The sequence below is a fragment of the Aquarana catesbeiana genome, linkage group LG04, assembly GCF_042186555.1.
Source record: "Aquarana catesbeiana isolate 2022-GZ linkage group LG04, ASM4218655v1, whole genome shotgun sequence".
NCBI classification, from domain to species: Eukaryota; Metazoa; Chordata; class Amphibia; order Anura; family Ranidae; genus Aquarana; species Aquarana catesbeiana.
Window position 1 is genome coordinate 51,632,951 of NC_133327.1, and position 21,763 is coordinate 51,654,713.

Below are 21,763 nucleotides of genomic sequence, written 5' to 3' on the forward strand. Positions count from 1 at the left end.
GATGTCATTGCTATGATGTAACATTGGGACTAGGCTGTGGGAATAGTTATTCTGCAGCCCATTGCCTAAAAGATGCATACATGTAGGTTTATGTGTGTGTATACTCAGGTATATGTTTTTGCAGATTAATATCATGGAATATCATAGCCATACATTATAGCAGTATATATCTCCTTTGTTTTTAGCCACTAAAAGTTATTTGCTGGTTGCTGTCGCACTAAAAAAAAGGTGCCCTTGTTTTGTTTTTGTTTAACCACTTCAGCCCCGGAAGGTTTTACCCCTTTCCTGACCAGAGCACTTTTTACAATTCGGCACTGCGTCGCTTTAACTGCTAATTGCGCGGTCATGCAATGCTGTACCCAAACGAAATTTGCGTCCTTTTCTTCCCACAAATAGAGCTTTCTTTTGATAGTATTTGATCACCTCTGCCGTTTTTATTTTTTGCGCTATACACGGAAAAAGACCGAAAATTTTGAAAAAAAATGATATTTTCTACTTTTTGTTCTAAAAAAAATCCAATAAACTCAGATTTAGTCATACATTTAGGCCAAAATGTATTCGGCCACATGTCTTTGGTAAAAAAAATGTCAATAAGTGTATATTTATTGGTTTGCGCAAAAGTTATAGCGTCTACAAACTAGGGTACATTTTCTGGAATTTACACAGCCTTTAATTTATGACTGCCTATGTCGTTTCTTGAGGTGCTAAAATGGCAGGGCAGTACAAAACCCCCACAAATGACCCCATTTTGGAAAGTAGACACCCCAAGGAATTTGCTGAGAGGCATGTTGAGCCCATTGAATATTCATTTTTTTTTGTCCCAAGTGATTGAACAATGACAAAAAAAAAAAAAAAAAATTACAAAAAGTTGTCACTAAATGATATATTGCTCACACAGGCCACGGGCATATGTGGAATTGCACCCCAAAATACATTTAGCTGCTTCTCCTGAGTATGGGGATACCACATGTGTGAGACTTTTTGGGAGCCTAGCCGCGTACGGGGCCCCGAAAACCAATCACTGCCTTCAGGATTTCTAAGGGCGTACATTTTTGATTTTACTCCTCACTACCTATCACAGTTTTGAAGGCCATAAAATGCCCAGATGACATAACCCCCCCCAAATGACCCCATTTTGGAAAGTAGACACCCCAAGCTATTTGCTTTGAGGCATGTTGAGTCCATGGAATGTTTTATATTTTGACACAAGTTGCGGGAAAGTGACAAATTTTTTTTTTTTTTTTTTGCACAAAGTTGTCACTAAATGATATATTGCTCACACAGGCCATGGGCATATGTGGAATTGCACCCCAAAATACATTTAGCTGCTTCTCCTGAGTATGGGGATACCACATGTGTGGGACTTTTTGGGAGCCTAGCCGCGTACGGGACCCCGAAAACCAATCACTGCCTTCAGGATTTCTAAGGGCGTACATTTTTGATTTTACTCCTCACTGCCTATCACAGTTTCGGAGGCCATGGAATGCCCAGGTGGCACAAACCCCCCCCCAAATGACCCCATTTTGGAAAGTAGACACCCCAAGCTATTTGCTGAGAGGCATGGTGAGTATTTTGCAGCTCTCATTTGTTTTTGAAAATAAAGAAAGACGAGAAAAAAATTTTTTTTTTTTCTTTTTTCAATTTTCAAAACTTTGTGACAAAAAGTGAGGTCTGCAAAATACTCACTATACCTCTCATCAAATAGCTTGGGGTGTCTACTTTCCAAATTCAAACGCATTTTTTGGGGAAAAAACACACTTTTTTACATTTTAATGCACTAAAACACACTATATTGCCCAAATGTTTGATGAAATAAAAAAGATGATCTTAGGCCGAGTACATGGATACCAAACATGACATGCTTTAAAATTGCGCACAAACGTGCAGTGGCGACAAACTAAATACATTTTTAAAAGCCTTTAAAAGCCTTTACAGGTTACCACTTTAGATTTACAGAGGAGGTCTACTGCTAAACTTACTGCCCTCGATCTGACCTTCGCGGCGATACCTCACATGCATGGTGCAATTGCTGTTTACATTTGACGCCAGACCGACGCTTGCGTTCGCCTTAGCGCGAGAGCAGGGGGGACAGGGGTGCTTTTTTTTTTTTTTTTTTTTTTTCTTTATTATTATTATTTTTTTATCTTATTTTTAAACTGTTCCTTTCATTTTTTTTTTTTTTTTTAATCATTTTTATTGTTATCTCAGGGAATGTAAATATCCCCTATCATAGCAATAGGTAGTGACAGGTACTCTTTTTTGCAAAAATTGGGGTCTATTAGACCCTAGATTTCTCCTCTGCCCTCAAAGCATCTGACCACACCAAGATCGGTGTGATAAAATGCTTTCCCAATTTCCCAATGGCGCTGTTTACATCCGGCGAAATCTAAGTCATAAAATGCTTGTAGCTTCCGGTTTCTTAGGCCATAGAGATGTTTGGAGCCACTCTGGTCTCTGATCAGCTCTATGGTCAGCTGGCTGAATCACCGGCTGCATTTTCAGGTTCCCTGTTGAGACAGGAGAGCCAGAGAAAAACACGGAAGACGTTGGGGGGGAGGGGCATTCCCTCCCACTGCTTGTAAAAGCAGTCTAGAGGCTAATTAGCCACTAGGATTGCTTTTACATGAAAGCCGACCGCTGGCTGAAAAGAATGATACCAAGATGATACCTAAACCTGCAGGCATCATTCTGGTATAACCACTCAAAGTCGTGAATGGCGTACCTGAAGACAAAAAAATGGTTAACAATAAAGCACAGTAAACGGTAAGGTATAAAAAATTGCATACCTGAAAAGCAAACATGATAAAACATAATAACAATAAAACATTGCAGAATAGAATACAGTAAAAAAGAACAGAACAATAGAGAGAGAGAATAGAGAGAGAAAGAACAATAAAACGACAACTATTTTTTTTTTATTTTATATTTTTGTATGTGTTTTTTTTTTTTTTACACTTTTTTTTGTAACTAACTTTTATAACTGTAACCGGTTCCAGGTTCGGGTCTCTCAAAATGCGATGGCATCTTGGGAGACCCTGTGAAAGTGTGCCTAGTCTGTGCAATGTTGTACCCTACGCTAATACTCAACTAGTGCATGGTAGCGTTCAAAACATTCATCAATGCAAAGACCAGGATTGTCAGGACAGGAGGGACAATAATAGCGGGTGTCACGTCTATATCCGCGCTTGCTGCAGACACAACATCTTTTTTGGGGGGGTTCGTTGGGTAGGGGTACTCGGGAGGACATAAAGAAAATTCCTCTCATGCAGCCGACTGCATTTGGTTGGGGATGTGAATGGGGGAAGTACGGGCGCTGCAGAAGCGGTGGGTTCCCAATTAGGATTGGCGAATGCAGCAGGAAGGGCACTATGGGCACGACGGGCCTGTGTTTGTCTTCTTGGTGGCAGCGGGACACTACTTGTGCTTGTCACCTCACCAGCTTGAACTGCACTTATGGGACTCGCCACGTCACCAAGTGTTACTACAGTGCTGGTTTGACTACGACCGGGGTGTACTAGGCCGCTGGTGCTTGCCAGTTCACCAAAACGCTACCAAAAAAACTGTTAGCGATCGCAAGGATCAGGCCTGACTCTGCGAACGCTGCAGTTATGCGTTTAGTGTTTTGTAAGTGTCAGTGATCGATCGATACTGCACTTGGGTGGGCTGGGCTGGGCCGGGCGGAGGGGCAAAACGCAGGTGCTAGCAGGTATCTGGGCTGATCCAGCTAACACTGCGTTTGTGGGAACCCTAAACTGCTGGGGACGCTAGTATAGATCTGATCGGATCAGATATTGATCCGATCAGATACTATACCACTAAGGGAGGCGTATGCTGCGTGCGTGGGTGTTAGCGGTACTGGCGCTAACCTGACGCTGCCTGGGGCTGGTGCTTGCCAGTTCACCAAAACGCTACCAAAAAAACTGTTAGCGATCGCAGGAATCAGGCCTGACTCTGCGAACGCTGCAGTTATGCGTTTAGTGTTTTGTAAGTGTCAGTGATCGATCGATACTGCACTTGGGTGGGCTGGGCTGGGCCGGGCGGAGGGGCAAAACGCAGGTGCTAGCAGGTATCTGGGCTGATCCCGCTAACACTGCGTTTGTGGGAACCCTAAACTGCTGGGGACGCTAGTATAGATCTGATCAGATCAGATATTGATCCGATCAGATACTATACCACTAAGGGAGGTGTACGGTGCGTGCGTGGGTGTTAGCGGTACTGGCGCTAATCTGACGCTGCCTGGGGCTGGTGCTTGCCAGTTCACCAAAACGCTACCAAAAAAACTGTTAGCGATCGCAGGGATTCAGGCCTGACTATGCGAACGCTGCAGTTATGCGTTTAGTGTTTTGTAAGTGACAGTGATCGATCGATACTGCACTTGGGTGGGCCGGGCAGAGGGGCAAAACGCAGGTGCTAGCGGGTATCTGGGCTGATCCCGCTAACACTGCGTTTTCGGGAACCCTAAACTGCTGGGGACGCTAGTATAGATCTGATTGGATCAGATATTGATCCGTACAGATACTATACCACTAAGGGAGGCGTATGCTGCGTGCGTGGGTGTTAGCGGTACTGGCGCTAATCTGACGCTGCCTGGGGCGACGCATATCACCGCCAGGCGATCAGGGGGCTAAACCTTTATTCGGTAATAAACGGCGGGTGCCCTGACACTATAAAAAATAAACGAACTAACCAGCGTCACTCGTAACAGTTATACGGTGATCAGTGGTGAAAGGGTTAACTAGGGGGCAATCAAGGGGTTAAAACCTTTATTAGATAGTATATTTACGTCTCTAACTAGCGTCACCAGCGACACTAATACAGCGATCAGAAAAATGATCGCTTAGTGACACTGGTGACAGGGGGTGATCAAGGGGTTAAAACTTTATTAGGGGGGGTTAGGGGGGTATCCTAGACCTAAAGGGGGGTAATACTCACTGCCCTAACACTGTAACTGTCACAAACTGACACTATGCAGTAATCAGAAAAAAAAAAAAAAAAAAATACTGCTAATGTCAGTTTGTGACAGGGGGGGGTGATTGGGGGGGGATCGGGGGGCGATCGGGGGGGGATCGGGGGTGTAAAGTATGCCTGGCATGTTCTACTGTGTGTGTTTGTGTTGTGTGGACTTACATGTCTTCTCTCCTCGGCGCTGGACGGAAACTGCCAGACCGAGGAGAGATGACATCACATCCTCTGCCTGTGTGAAACTACACACAGGCAGAGGAGGATTCCCATTGGCTGGGAGCGATCGCGAGGGGGGGGCCACGATCGGATGGTCTCCCCCTCGCCTCCCGACGCTCCCAGTCAGATGCCGACCGCCGATGGCACCGGGGGGGGGTCCGATCGGACCCCCCGCCCGCGGGAGGCAGATCACGTACAGGTACGTGATTCTGCCTGCCCGTGCCATTCTGCCGACGTATATATACGTTAGGCGGTCGGCAAGTGGTTAATACTACACTTCATGTAAGTAAATATTAGAGGCCACATTTGGCCCTTAATTGGACATACTAATTGGTATGTCCATATATTTGTCTTTTTATATTGATAGTTAATATATTTATTATTTTTATCGTAGCCTTTCTGTGTCCTCTGTGGCCGCACGGTGCCTCCGTCCTCTGGAAGTGCGAACAGATGTGGTGATCTCCTTTATGGTCTGCTGGGTAAGCTGGCAATGAGTTGGACAGAGTGAATGTTTAGCTAAAATACGTATTGATGGATTTGTATAAAATGTATTGACAATTTTGATGATATATGTGACTTTATTTTTATTCTAGTCTTTTGACTAGTGGTGGTCTGAAAAATCCCCTAAAGAAGCTAATCTTGGTGAAACATGTCGGGATCAGACACCATCCCCTGACCACCAATACAATGAAAACTTATGACCAATGAAGTGATATGTGTAAAATCTTTCTATTGATTCAGATTTTAATCTTTGTAAATAAAATGTATATGTTTCATATATAAGTATCCTTTTCACTCTTCTTTGGCACTGATATAATCCCACAAACATCCTAGGGTCCCATATAATAATAGTTAATAATTTAATTATAATAGAAAATACGAAAAACTAAATTTTTGTTCTTTCTGAGTTTTGTATTTATGTTCTTTCAGGTTTTTATTCTTTCAGATTTTCGTTCTTTCTGACAATCTGTTTTCGCATGCATTCGTCAAAAGAGTCTTTCATTCATTCGGATGCTTCCGAATGAAAGAATATGCCAAATTTCGTCCAAAAACAAATTTGTAACTAAACGAATTGCACATGTCAAATAAGCTTTCATTACCATGTACCAGTGTTGTCACTCTTTCTTCCTCTTTTACCGTTATCAGTCTCTCATACAATTTTATTATCTCTTCAGTACTTAAAGATTTGCTGCTCCATAAGATACTAATTTTTTACAACATGCACCTCCCGCATACTTGCATTAACTTTATTCTTTGGAAAGTGGATGCTTACTTCGAGCCTTCGCTATCAATCATAAAAATGTGTTTATATAATTGCATGTCCTTTCACTTATTGTATAGCCCAATGAGAAAAGAAATGAAAAAATCATTAATAATATTCTTTTCTATATGGTGCCTGTGGAAGGCTTTACAAAAGGCTTTACAAAAGGCTTTTAAAAAAAAAAGAACACTTTTTATAAACTGAAATTTTTTCTGGATTCAGGGAATTAATCTCCTTGTAATGGACTGATAGACGTTGTTGGAGAAAAGCAGCACACATGTTATATTGAATTCAGAAAAAGTTTCTAGTCAGTGCTTGAAAAGTCCTAAAAGGGCATGCTCTGGATGCCACAGACACAATTATACTGAGGGGCAGGTTGTGAGGTAGATGTCAGAAACTTCTCCAGTTATAAAATTTTGCCCATATGTTCTAAAACTTGCCCTTTTCAGCATTTTTTTCAAGACCTCATGAAGTTGGCCCCTTGTAACTAAGCTACAGGAGCCTGACCCTGCTTAGATGATATTCCAGATTTCAGATGAGACTCCCTATTGGGACTACTGATATAAACAGAGGATCCAACATTCTATACCCTTTGGCCCTCCCTGAAAAAGTGAAATTGGCATGTACCGTGCAAGGCTGATTTTTTTTTTACCTTTCTCTGAACTAACACTGTGAGAATTCTCACAAAAAAAGTGAAGCTGAAGCCAAGCAAAGCCTCTTTTCAGTACTAATTATCTATTTATGTTTATTAAGTAAACAGACAATTTTGCAGATGACTGAAAATTTTAAAATGATTGAGATTTCTGTTCAAAGATTTTATTAAGGTTTATCAGACTGCGAAACATAAAATAAATATAAATATTGAACAAAATGCAAGCCATCAACAGATTGCCAGTCATAACAAGAGACACATTTGTTAACAGTTATACAGAGATAGCAAGCAAAATACTTATGACCTAAGAACATAGACTTAAAAGAGGTAGGCGCAAGTAATCACGTAGGCTAGGGATGATGACAATGATAAAATCAAATCATAGGGATAGGAGAGGTCATATTCAATGGGGGGATTCCTCTGCCCCAAGCCTCACAACCTATGAACAGGCCTGCAAACCTGACCCCATAGATGTGGACTCATCTCGGATCTCTATATGTATCTCCTATCTCACTCACCGCCAACACCCCCGACCTATGTTAGTAAATGAGAAGGAGATCTTATTCTAACAATAAAAAACAATTGACCAGACTTACATCTGGCGGGCAACCAAATCGGCCTCTCCTAACATTGTGGCTTTGAAAACGAACTATACGGTGCTCACTAGATGGTATCTGGTCCCTGCCAGGATCTCCAAATTCCTCCCCCAATACCCATCACGAGGCTGCAATAAGCTGCCTATTGCACGCACCTTCTGGTCCGAAGTATTTGGGATTCTATTGATCCTTTTTTCTACCTACCTGATACCTGATCCAACAACAGCACTCCTGAACCACAAACCTAAGGCTTTGACCCACTGCCAGTTTAAGCCTTTACTTTTTGTTACCGCACCAGCCAAACAAACCATTGCAAAAGCATGGAAATCCACTTCATTATGTATCTTAGCGATGAAACACAGAATTACTCAAGCAACAATCCATGGCAAAATTGAAGCAGTTATACTGGACAGAGTGCCATCCTCTGAAAAGCTGTGGAGGCCCTGGATCACCCATTATCTGCCTCTTGACTTTGATACCTCTCTCCTACTGCCATGATGATCAATCCATGACCCCTTTCCTCACTTATGATGATTTAAGGTTTGTATATTACAGCGGCATTAGTCCTCTCTAAGGGACCCCATCCCCTTCCTGCCCTTCTCACCTCTATTTCCACTTCCCTGGATTTTCTAACCCTTTCCCGCCTTTTCTTTCCTCCCTTTCCAGTCTGTTCTTGTTCTTAGCCCTTACATCTTCTTCTTCCATGGATATATCCACCTTTTCTCCACCTAGCCCAGACATTCCTTGACAATACACTCCCCACTGTAGATACTGGCCTGGACCGACCCTGACTGCAGTCTCCCAGTACATCCTAGGGGTATCATTAGAAGATCATAGGGACTGTAACATCAAAAGGCAGTCCCGACATTTAAACTCCTGCATGGGATTCCTGAGTGGACTTTTGTTTCATTTTTATCATTTAACCACTTGCTTACACGGCACTTAAACCCCCCTCCTATCCAGACCAATTTTCAGCTTTCAGCGCTGATGCATTTTGAATGACAATTGCGCGGCCATTCGACACTGTACCCAAATAAAATTTTTATCATTTTTTCACCACAAATAGAGCTTTCTTTTGGTGGTATTTGATCACCTCTGCGGTTTTTATTTTTTGTTAAAAAAAATATAAAAAACTGAATTAAAAAAAAAAAAAAATTTTATTTTTTTTATATTTTGTTATAAAAAATTTAAAACGGGTAATTTTTCTCCTTATTTGATGTACGCTGATGAGGCGGCAGTGATGGGCACTGATAGGCGGCAGTGATGGGCTCTGATGGGTAGCAGTGATGGGCAGCACTGGCAGGTGGCACTGATTGGCACTACAGGTGGGCATTGATAGGTGGCACTTGTGGGCATTGATAGGTGGCACTTGTTGGCATTGATAGGTGGCACTTGTTGGCATTGATAGGTGGCACTTGTGGGCACTGTTAGGTGGCACTGTGGGCACTGTTAGGTGGCACTGTGGGCACTGTTAGGTGGCACTTTTAGGTGGCACTGATGAGGCAGATGTGCCTCTTCCACTTCGGGACCGATGTCCCTGACATCTGAGTCGGTGATCGGCTTTTTTTCTACTCGCACTGTCAGCCTGAGTAAAAAAAAAAACGATTACTGATCTTTTGGCTGACAGCTGATCACATGGTAAGGGGCTGGGATCGGCCCCTTACTTGGATCAGTGATCAGCCGAGTCTCAGTGACTCTGTGATCACAGCACGCCCGGCGCGCGCCCTGCAGGGCACGCGCAGGGAGCATGCACAGGGGAGGCCATCATATGACGGCCTCCCGGGAATGCAGGTCCGCGCTGTGGCCATCATTCGGCCATAGCGCGGATGTCTAGTGGTTAATAAATGTGGGCTACCAGGCCCTTAACTATAAACGCCTTTATACTGTAGACTCACTACATGAAAACGCATCTACCACTGAGCTGAACAATCCCCCATGCCACAGTACCTAAATAGATTTGACAAAGGGAGACTCACAAAACGTTGGGGAAGTTTTAAAGGATTTAGCTGAGAAGAAATAGTGGGCCCTGAGCTGCCCCACATTGGTCCATGCAGAGAAGGAGGATTGAGAAGACCAGGCTGGGTAAAATGAGGGGTTACGGAGGAAGGAGTGTAGGGGGTTATGAAGAGATTGGAGGCTGAAGCAGACTTTAAGTCTGTCCCATATGGCAAGGCTGTGTTTAGTGATGGGGTTCGAGATGGACCTATGTTGTGTTAGTGTCAGCCATTAAAGGTTTGCAGTGGAAAAGGGGTCGCAGTCTACGGATTCTAGTGCTACTGATAGTGGGGTTTCCTTAGTGGGGTGGTATTTAGGGAGCAATAAATGTAGAATTTCCAAGCAAATATAGCGTTCATCACAGTTCAAATAACATACTCTGTTCAGTTTAGGATATCACATTTATGAATTATGTTTATAAGATACAAAGAAGGGTTAAAATAATCAAAATGCCTACAGGATATGTTCACATTAAATGCTAAGCTTAAGAGTGATGAATGAGTAACACTTTACATCACTGCTCTAATAACAAAGTACTATAGTGCCTTATTATCACTGTACCTTTTAAGGCAATAAACTACTTTCTTATTACATCAATGACATGATAAGTTATAGGTCCCTCTTCCCCATAACTCCATGTGATGTCAAAAGGGGACTTCCTTCAACCCTGTTGGATGACCTGAAAAAAAGGAGGCATTCTGATTTGGGTGTCAACTGTGTACATAGCAAAGACTGGAGTCGACTGGTAATGGGTTCTTTAGACCATTTTTTCATTTCACTGAGAGAAATGGTCTACAAATGCACATCAGCCCAATGCAGAAGTTCTGGCTTGTGTTCACTGTTTGTGATGGGAGACAGAGGCAGAATTAGGCAGTTATTTTTCAGTTAGAACCTCTATGGGGTTTTATTTAGTCTGTTATCGCCAGTTGTAGTTTCCCCTTCTGTTTGTTTCTTGCCCTGGTGTACCTGAGAATAAAAAAAATAAAAAAAACAGAGTCACAGACAGCCTTAAAAAGGAATAGATGCTCTAAAACCTTCACGTTCCACACCTCCAAAACGTAAAGCTCCCAGGAAATCTGAAATTTCTCCCTTGCAGTGGGTCCGCACCTGCATTGTTAGGGTTAACTGCTCATTTAGGTCTAGGTAAGCACTTTTACTTACCTGATCCTTAACTCCCATGGTGGGCAGTACCCTCCCAGGTTCCAGCAGTGGACTGTCCATTAGGTCCTCACAATCACAATACTGTTACATCTTCACAGCTTCCCCCATTTTGTTGTTGTCAGTAAGATAAACTCAGAAGTCACAACCTAGGAGTTACATAGCAGCCACATCCAACCTTGCTTGAGGTGGATGAGGGAATGAGAGACACCGCACATCACTAGCTCAACAGGTGGAGAGGCATGTGAACAGCTTCAGCCTGGAACTAAGCCACGTTCCTCTCTTCTTGAGGGGAAACATGGGAAGGTCTATATAGCAGATAATCACTACAGCTTTCTTATCTATATTATCAATTTATGCTAAATACATAAATAGTTTGCTATATAAACTCCTCATTGTTTTAGAAAGAAGTGCATATTAATATTATACTGGGGATTATTAAGGTTGGTAATTAGATTCAGTAGGTTCCTTATCAGCATTTAATCAACCACACAATTTGTGGAATTCACTTGCTTTAGAATGAATAATGATGAGATAGAGCAACAGTGAAAGATCGTAGCTGCTTAAAGCGGATTTCAAACCAAAAGGGTTGTTCTCACCCTACCCACCTCCACTGCTACATTTAGCATTTTTGGGAGGCGGAGGAAGTACCTGGTTTTGATAGGTACCCACTCCCACTTCCAGGTAAGATTGCTGCAGCGATCTTTGAATATATCCAGCCCCCCTCCTCCCCCCCCGCTGCCTTCTGGGACACATGCAGGTCTCAGAATATGGGAGGACCATTCATAAAGCACAGCACAACACATTCATGCGCAGTAGGGAACCGGTTCGGGTGCGGACAATGCTGGATCTCTGGACAGGTAAGTGTCCTTATATTAAAAGTCAGCAGGTACAATATTTGTCTATTCAATTTTTGCAGGGAAACTGGAGCTCCTCTTTAAATTGAATTGACTCAGTGTCAAAATATGTAAATAATAGCAAAGAAATGGTTGTAGTGTTTGCCATTTAAAGCGTCATACCTTTATTTATTTTATTGCAAGAGTATCATATTTTAACTGGTGAGCACTACAAACATCTTTTCTATTGGCCTGGTTTATTTAGGACAGCGATGTAGTTGCCAGTAGTGGCTATAGAGGTGCCAAGCACATTTGTACTTTGTTTATCAACCCATTTTTACTTGAGGGACCCCTCAGCTGCATGGAATTTGAAGGTAACCAACTGCTTGATTCAAATGGGTTGATTTACTAAGACTGGAGCGTGTAAAATTGGGTGCAGCTCTGCATAGAAACCAATCAAGTTACGTGTTCTTTTTTTTTTTTGTTAAAGCTTAATTGAACAAGCTGAAGATAGATGCTGATTGGTTGCCATGCATAGCTGCACCAGATTTTGCACTCTCCAGTTTTAGTAAATCAACACCATATTGTAGGATTCCAGTGACCTCAAATTGTGTGTGAAAAAAATAACTTGTTGTTTCACCTGATATTTGAATTTCAGTATAACAATCACTGAGCTAAAAAAAATGATGGTTCCTTAGAAATCCCTTGCTTCAAATTACTAAATTGGTTAGCCTTCTATTAGTCAAAATATCTCAAGAGATCCTAAGTCATGGTTGTATCATCCTTCAAAATTGCATATAAGTGTCTAGGCCACATAGCTTACAGCAACTACAAAGTGTGAGATGTCAGGTACATTTTCCTTTTTTTATGTGAATATTTTGTTCATGACATTCGTGCATTTAATTTGTTTTATTTAAATCCCTAACAAGATTAGGATTTTACAAAGGAATAAACTTGTTTTGCCCTCAAAGTTGAGAACAGTCCAAATTCCGTATACTATAATGCACTGGATACAAATATTTCAAAACATGTAGATGTATCACTTAAAATTTCTTAAGTCCTGTTTAATGTGTCCTGCATTTTATTTGCCCTATTTGTGATGTTATCTAGACTATACAGTATGACCAAAGATTTGTGGGCACCTGATCATAACACCTCAATGAGCTTGTTGGACAACCCATTCCAAAACCAGGTGCAGTAATATGGAGTTGCTTTCCTTTGTGGCTACAGCAGCCTCAACCCCTCTAGGAAGGCTCTCCTCAAATGTTTAGAATGTGAGTTTGTGAGTGTGTCTGTGGACATTTGTGCCCATTCAGCCAAAAGAGCATTTATGAGGTAAGATACTCAAGTAGGATAAAAAGACCTGGCTCACAATCAAGGTTTTGGTTCATTCTAAATGTGGTCAGGAGGGTTGAGTTCAGAGCTCTGTGCTGGACATTACACTTCTTCAATACCAAACTAATCAAATCATGTCTTTATGGAAATGGCTTTAAACAACATACACAGGGATATAGTTATGTTAAAAAGTACCTTCCGCAAACTGTTACCACAAGGTCGGAAACTTGCCATTGTCTAAATTTTTTTTCTAACTCTATGCTTGTCTTTGTATGCTGTAGCATGAACCACAACCATTTTATTCTTAATAGCACAAGGGAACATTTGAACTCTGTTCCACAGATATTTTCAATATAATAAACATTTATTACTGATGTCTATTTAACCCTGCATTGGTTTGATGATCTCTGTTTCAAGTTGTGCTCACATTTTTGCAATGCTTGACGCACTCATTTGCTGAATGTTTGGTGCACATCACAGTTTGATTTATTCTAATTAATAAATTTACATGTAGACCAACTTCAAACATATATAAGTGTCATTGGTAAACTTAAAACACCATTAACAGCACCACACAAGTGAACAAAGGTTAAGCAAGCACACAATATTCTATTAGTAATTGTATTTACACAAAGTCCACCACACATAAGTGCAATACAGTCTCTATATGAGTGACATCCGTGGGATACAGCTCAGATGATCCGTGATGCCTATCACCAACACCACCACGAGTGTGTCCCGCTTCCTTTAGACTCAACACTCACCAGGGATAGGTAGATACAAAGCATTTGCTCATAATATCACTCGGAGATTCCTCAAAGGGTAGGTCCTCCACACTTCTGGGTAATGTTTCAAACGCTATAACACTGCTGAAGATGGTGCTGGGGGATGTGCAACCTCTGAATGTGTCTCTCCAGTTCTTTGTACCGGAGTGCCGATTTCATATTTTCTATTTGGTTATCTGACACTGGCAGGGCTGGAAACATGTGTTGGAAAGAGTCTCGTCAACATTTTGGAAATGTTCCTTCCTGGCTGCACACATGATACCCGCTTAGGATTTACATCACAGACAGCCACAAACTCCTTACTAATTCTTCCTGGTCACTTAACCAGAGCACCATAACAACAAAGGTCAGCCGGCGCATGCACATACGTGTGCTACATCTGCACTATGGCAGAGCCTTTCCTGAAACTATAACACTACCAGGGGGTACAGGAGCAAGTGCAGCAACATAAAAAAAGGAAAGTCTTGTGTAGTTAGGTACATGCAGCATTAAGATCTCAGGTGCATTCAGCTTGCCTTGATATTAAATTAAGAGATCTTTCCAAATTCTTTCTATGCTAAATCAAGCTTGTTTTGCATTCACTTTAATGTATATAGAGAGAAATGCAGTTCTTATTTTAACCAGTACCCATATACACTGGCTTTAAACCATGTAAAAGTGATCTTAGTAAGCAGCCCTGACAGCTTTATAGTTTGACCAATCCCTGTCACTGTCAATTTTTTGACAGAGTGGTCTACATGTAAGTGTAGAAAACAACACATAAAGACATGTTACACCAAAAAAAAAAGACATTTTTGTACTGAGTAATATAACTTTACAGTTTATATGTTATGACACAGTATGTTACATTATCATCAACATTTGCATGTGTAGAATCTACACATCTGCTGTGCCCATTAGGATGTGTCCCAACATTCCTGCTATATTTTTAATATTTTTTTAAATATATGTATTTGTGGAGAATGTAACAGAAGGAGTTGTAACACACAAAACTCCAGGTGGATATTAAGTTCAAATGAATGAAGGCATTATACCACAGCATTAACAACAACATGTAGACAAGGGCCATCCATACATGGGTATATTGTTTCCTTTCTGGATACCTCCAACAGGCCTCATTGCCCTTCCACACGTTAGTGTGTGTCCTCTCTCCCAAAGGGAGCCATTTTGTATACAGTTCCACACCCCACAACCAGTTAACCATTTTTCAGATAGACTACAAAAAATAATGGAGGCAAGTCCAAAATTCTTATATAAACTTTACTTTCCAGCCTCAAGGTGAACACCCTCGGGGCATACTTATAGCATAACAATTCCAGCACATTCAATTGCAGAGTACATGTAAGTCACTTGAAAGCAAGAGATGTCCAATACTTGACTTCTTAACCAACTTTTGCAAGTTGTGCACTTTGCTAGAATTGTCCTCAATTTCAGTCCCCCGCAGGATGTCAGGACTCCATTGGGTATTCCCCAGCCAAAGAATACCAGACACTGGAGCCTCTACATCTTTGCAAGAAAGGCCCCACCAAGTCCCATGGGGTACAGCTAAGGTGATAAGCTCCCATCCTATCTTATTGCACTCTCCACCCAAAGTCCTCCCACTCTGGAACCCACTAACTATATATAGTCTAAGAGAGGGACACTTAGTGGCCAAAATAGGAAGTACCCTAACACTTCCTTAAAAACATGGTCTTAAATTAAGAAGATGGGGTTGCCCATGGGGTTATAAATTCTGGATTAGGTTTCTGGCACACAAGTAAGCTAAGCAAATGGCTTGGATATATGGGAGATGGCAGAAGACTGACAGCATTATCTCAGCTCAGGTACAGTCACTTGATTGGAGAGATTTGTATATTAAATATTTTTTTCACTTTGGATACAGTATGGAAGAGGTAGAACCACCATCAGATTTTTCATTACTGTCTGTGTCCCCACTGGGTTGATTTATCCTCTCTCTTTATCCCACTGACCATTGTCCCAGGGACAGAAAGTAAAAGGAAAGCCACATTTTTAGCTGTCGTCAGAACAGATATAGCGAGAGAATTTTCCAAATGGGACACAGATTGTGTGTCTACAGTCTAATGCCCTGTACACACGATAGGATTTTCTCCATCACACATTTTTCATAGGGTAGGCTCCATCACACATTTTTGATAGGAATTTCTGACACACAAAGTTTGAGAGCTTGCTATAAAATTTTCCGACAACAAAATCCGTTGTCTGAAATTTCGATCGTGTATACACAAATCCGATGCACAAAGTGCCACGCATGCTCAGAATAAATTAAGAAACGAAAGCTATTGGCTATTGCCCCGTTTATAGTCCAGATGTACGTGTTTTACGTCACCACGTTCAGAACGATCGAATTTTCCGACAACTTTGTGTGACCGTGTGTATGCAAGACAAGTTCGAGCCAACATCCGTTGGAAAAAATCCATGGATTTTGTTGTCAGAATGTCCGATCAATGTCCGACCAGGTGTACAGGGCATTAGAGAAGATTCCCTTCACTTTGTAAAGAAAGAAACCTTACTCCACACCATGCAGAACTAAAAAAAAAAAATTGATGTTTAGATATACTTTAAAGTCCAATTCAACCTTGCCTCCTCATTACGTGACATTAGAGAAAAGGGGGGCAGTCTGGATACTGCCTCTTAGTACGATACAACTTCATTCCAAAATACACATGCTGCGAACAAAAGGTTAGCCCTGGGACTTTAAATGAGTTGATCATAGAGGTCATAGAGTAAGTTGATTGGAATTTATTGAATTAACAACAGACATAATCATCAATGGGTATAAAAATGTCATGAAGTATACAGTTAGTGACTATAAATATATTTGATACAGTATTGGATATATATAATATACATGTACATCTTTGGTACTCAATATTGGATATATATATAATATACGTGTACATCTTGGGTACTTGCCGTGTTTCGCGAGCTCTACTCACTTCCTCAGGAGTTGATGTACGTACAAGGTATATTATGGTTGATTGGTCCTCTCAGATGTAAGAATGCAGCCTGAGTAGATGGAGGGCTGCATACTTACATCTGAGAGGACCCACACAGGGTCATCATGACACATATGGCAAATGGTGGGACCCAGAATACATATTCTGGTCCATTTTTCTTCTGTGCCATGGTCACCCTCCACTGGACCCTCGATTGTCGGCTGCAGGTCATGCCTCTTCAGTTCCCAGTTGGAGAATTTCCACCTCTGCCAAACTGGGATCAGCCCTTTGGACCAATCGACCATAATATACCTTGTACACACATCAACTCCTGAGGAAGCGAGTAGAGCTCGCAAAATGCATCGAATACCCAAGATGTAGACGTATATTATATATATCCAATATTGAGTACCAAAGATGTACATGTATATTATATATATCCAATACTGTATCAAATATATTGATAGTCACTAATTGTATACTTTATGATGTTTTTTATACCCATCAATGATTATGTCTGTTGTTAATTTAATAAATTCCAATCAACTTACTCTATGACCTCTATGATCAACTCATTTAAAGTCCCAGGGCTAACCTTTTGTTCGTAAACATACAATAGTGACAGGGACTTAGTGGAAAGAGACAACTTGCCCACATCCCTATATATATACACAATGGGGTATTTTTCCTCTTAATGGGACTTTGTGGGGCAGGAGTCTCAAGACAAAATATCAAAATTATAAACAATAATTTTTATTTATCAAAAAGTTTTAAAAGACATGACAAATAGTAAAAAGAGAAAGAGAAAGTGGATGCCAAATTTTTAAATGATGATGATACAGCAATTATACATGACAATTTTCAAAGGTACACTTAACCCCACAAAAGCTGTTTCGGCAAGAAAAAGCTGTACAGTGAAGTCCGACGCGTTTCGAGGTTTTATGAATGTTGAGACCTCTTCTTCAGGGGCTGTTGGTGAGGTATATTATCTGTCTGAAGACCTTTTATAAAACAAAAAGGAAAAGAAGCAAAAAAATAAAAAATAAAAAAACAAGGTAAACAACACCGTGTAAAGCCAAGCATGATATAGTGTTTAAATATATTTACATAGCATGAATATCATAATGTGATACACAAAAAAATATGTTCTAACGTGTTGTTCCTTGATCAACATCAGATAGCATCCAATTTAAAAGTAGAGGGGACGGAGTGGTATACCAGTGGGGTCCAGAACTAGAAGCCGCTGCTATCACTAAAGAACCAAGTGCGTCCATACCCCAGGACACGACACAAAGGGCGTCCTACCCACCAGCTTGTGACAATGTAGATGTTAGTTGGTGTAAGATATTATTGTCCACTAGGGGGAAAAAAGAAAACAGTATAGTAGAAAAATATATCCCATATAGGAAGGGGAAGACAACGTTGTGTCTTATTCAACACGCACCTGCTAAAGATTAACAGGGCTAGATGTGTGCATTTTGTACATACCAGTCAGCATATATAGGGTGAATTACCCCTATGCCGGCTATGCCGGCTAGTACATTACGTGACATTGCTCTGTGCAGCATTTAGGCTTTGCCCACTGCCAGTGGAAGAGGAGGGTAAAGAGGACCTATGACATCATCAGATGATAGAAAAAAGGTAGGTATATAGTTTTCTTTTTAAAGTGCCAGGGCCGCTCCAAGTGGGTGGAGGTGGTCAAATTAAAAAAAGAAAACAAACCTTTATAATCACCTTAAGTCCACCTACACTTACAGTTTCCCTTAGCCCCATGCAAAATTCCACAAATTCCTGTTGATCCTGCCAGTGAAATCCACCTAATGCAGCATTCTGTGATGGTGTGGCAACAATACTGCTACTGAAATCAGAGCGGAGTTGGCACTCTCATTTAGGCTGTGTCTGCTTGCACTACTTTGGAATGAAAAAATGTTGCCAGGGCATGGCAGACAGCATTGTCACTGCTGATCCAAAAGCCTTTAGGATGTCAATCAGCTCCTAGCCACACCTAGTCCTGCCTGAGCTGACCCAGTGGCTAAAACCCTCGCACTGTGAGCTGTAGTGTCCGAGAGGGTGAGCGCGCAAGAAACAAATAAAGGAGGATTTGGCTCAGTCAGGAAAGGTAAAGGAAGTTTACTTCATAAGGCTTGTGCATCAATTGTAATTGGTGTGGGACTTGTTTAGACTGTCATGCAGGAGCCTTTAGTTGTAATTTAAACTTATTCTTGGTTTTACTGGTAATGAACATTTAATGTTTTGACCTCACAGAATGGACCTTAAGAACCAGTCCATTATCACTGAAATCATTCTTTTTGGGTTTTCCAAAGACATGAGAATAAATGTTGTTCTGTTTTTGCTGTTTTTAGCTATGTATTTAGTAACCATGATTGGAAACCTTCTTATAATTTGTATAATTTTGATTAGTGCCAACTTGCACACGCCAATGTATTTTTTTCTCTGCAATTTGTCCTTCATAGACATTTGCTATTCCTCAACCACTGTTCCGAAATTGCTTTCAGACCTCTTTGCTGTCCACAGAGCTATTTCAACCCTGGCATGTGGCGTCCAACTCTATATCATCCTTTTATTGGAAGGGGCAGAATGTCAGCTTCTTGTCCTCATGGCTTACGATCGATTTGCTGCCATCTGCCATCCACTCCATTATCAAGTTACCATGAGGTGGAGTGTCTGTTACCGGTTGACTGCCTTTGTGTGGATGTTAAGCTTCATGATTTACATTCTCCCAGCGCTGGCAATGCCAATTACTCTCTGCAATCATAACCAAATCAATCATTTCATGTGCGAAATTTTAGCTGTCATAAAGCTCTGATGCAGTGACATCCATTTAAATGAACTTGTAATATTTTTAGTCAGTTTTATTTCTCTACTTCTGCCGTTCTTATTGATCATTCTATCATATATCCTCATCATCTCTTCTGTATTAAAGATTCGCTCAGCAAAGCGATATAAAGCCTTTTCAACATGCACCTCTCATATTATTGTGGTAGTGTTGTACTTTGGGATGGGTATGCTCACATACTTTAGTCTTTCATCAATGTACACAACTGATCGGATGAAGTTTGTATCAGTGTTTTATGTGGTTGTATGTCCCATGTTAAATCCTCTCATTTACAGCTTGAACAACAAAGAAACAAAGAAGTCCTTCACAAAAAATGTTTACAAAATATATTATTTTTGTATGAATAATTAATTAAAATAATAAGAATTTAATTTGTTTGGTTTGCTTAATTGTGTCTACACAGTTGTATTGCTTTAACATTGGATAGCCACTGGTAGCCAATCCCCTCTATGATGGCAGAAGTCTTTCTTTCTCTGTGTTTGTTGAACTGGAAAGGAGAGTCCATACAGCAGGCAGGCATCAAACTTGCCACACCTATCAGAAGTAGGGATGAGCCGAACACCCCCCGGTTCGGTTCGCACCAGAACCTGCGAACGGACCGAAAGTTCGCACGAACGTTAGAACCCCATTGACGTCTAACTCGAACGTTCGAAATCAAAAGTGCTCATTTTAAAGGCTAATTTGCATGGTATTGTCCTAAAAAGGGTTTGGGGACCCGGGTCCTACCCCAGGGGACATGTATCAATGCAAAAAAAACTTTTAAAAACGGCCGTTTTTTCGGGAGCAGTGATTTTAATGATGCTTAAAGTAAAAAAAAAAAAAGTGAAATATTCCTTTAAATATCGTACCTGAGGGGTGTCTATAGTATGCCTGTAAAGTGACGCGTGTTTCCCGTGTTTAGAACAGTCCCTGCACCAAATGTCATTTTTAAAGGAAAAAATCTCATTTAAAACTGCTTGCGGGTTTAATGTAATGTCGGGTACTGGCAATATGGATGAAAATCAGTGAGACAAACGGCATGGGTACCCCCCAGTCCATTACCAGGCCCTTTGGGTCTTGTATGGATATTAAGGGGAACCCCGCACCCAAATTAAAATAAGGAAAGGTGTGGGGCCACCAGGCCCTATATACTCTGAACAGCAGTATACAGGCTGTAGGTTTGTTGTTAAGTAGAATCTCTTTGTAATTTTGAACGGGTACATTTTTAACGTGTTTAGCTCCAGCCAAAAAATCTTTTTTAAGCTTTTTGGAAAACATAGGGAAGGGTTATCACCCCTGTGACATTTGTTTTGCTGTCTTTCCTCCTCTTCAGAAGATTTCACCTCACTTTTTGTCCCAATGGATTGGAAAGCATCAGTGGAAAGGAGAAATGTTTTTCCGATATTAACTCTTACAGGAGAGAATTTCCCTTCCTAGGGGTAGATTTCACTTCCTGTTGTCTCCTTCCGTTTGCAAGTAGGAGTCGTTTGTAAGTTAGTTGTTTGAAAGTAGGGTCCTGCCCTATATACTCAGCAGAAATTTGGGCCTTAGGTGTTGCTGTGGCCACAACACTGTAAGCCCTCACAGGGCTCTGCTGTGAAATATTAGATCAAGAATTGTAATTACATGCCCCTGTTGAACAGGAGCTGAAAAATTAGGCCTTAGGCACTGGTGCTGGTGCCACAACACTGCAACCCCTCACAGACACTCTAGTTGGAATGCAGGAACGAGCCCTGCTGCAAAGTATTGCATCAAAAATTGTAATTACACGCCCCTGTTAAACAAGGGCTGAAAAATTGGGCCTTAGGCACTGGTGCTGGTGCCACAACACTGCAACCCCTCACAGACACTCTAGTTGGAATGCAGGAACGAGCCCTGCTGCAAAGTATTACATCAAAAATCGTAATTACACGCCCCTGTTAAACAGGGGCTGAAAAATTGTGCCTTAGGCACCCAGAACCAAAAATGTTCTTACAAGCTATCAGCGTGATGATTGAGGAGGAAGAGGATAATTACTAAGGGATAGTCACTCAGCATCAGCATAGGCAGTCTTTGAAGGGATCTGAGATTTCAAAAAAAATTATTCGGTTACATCAGCATCATAATTCATTTTTATGAAGGTCAGTCGATCGACCGAGTCAGTGGACAGACGCACCCTGTGATCGGTTACCACG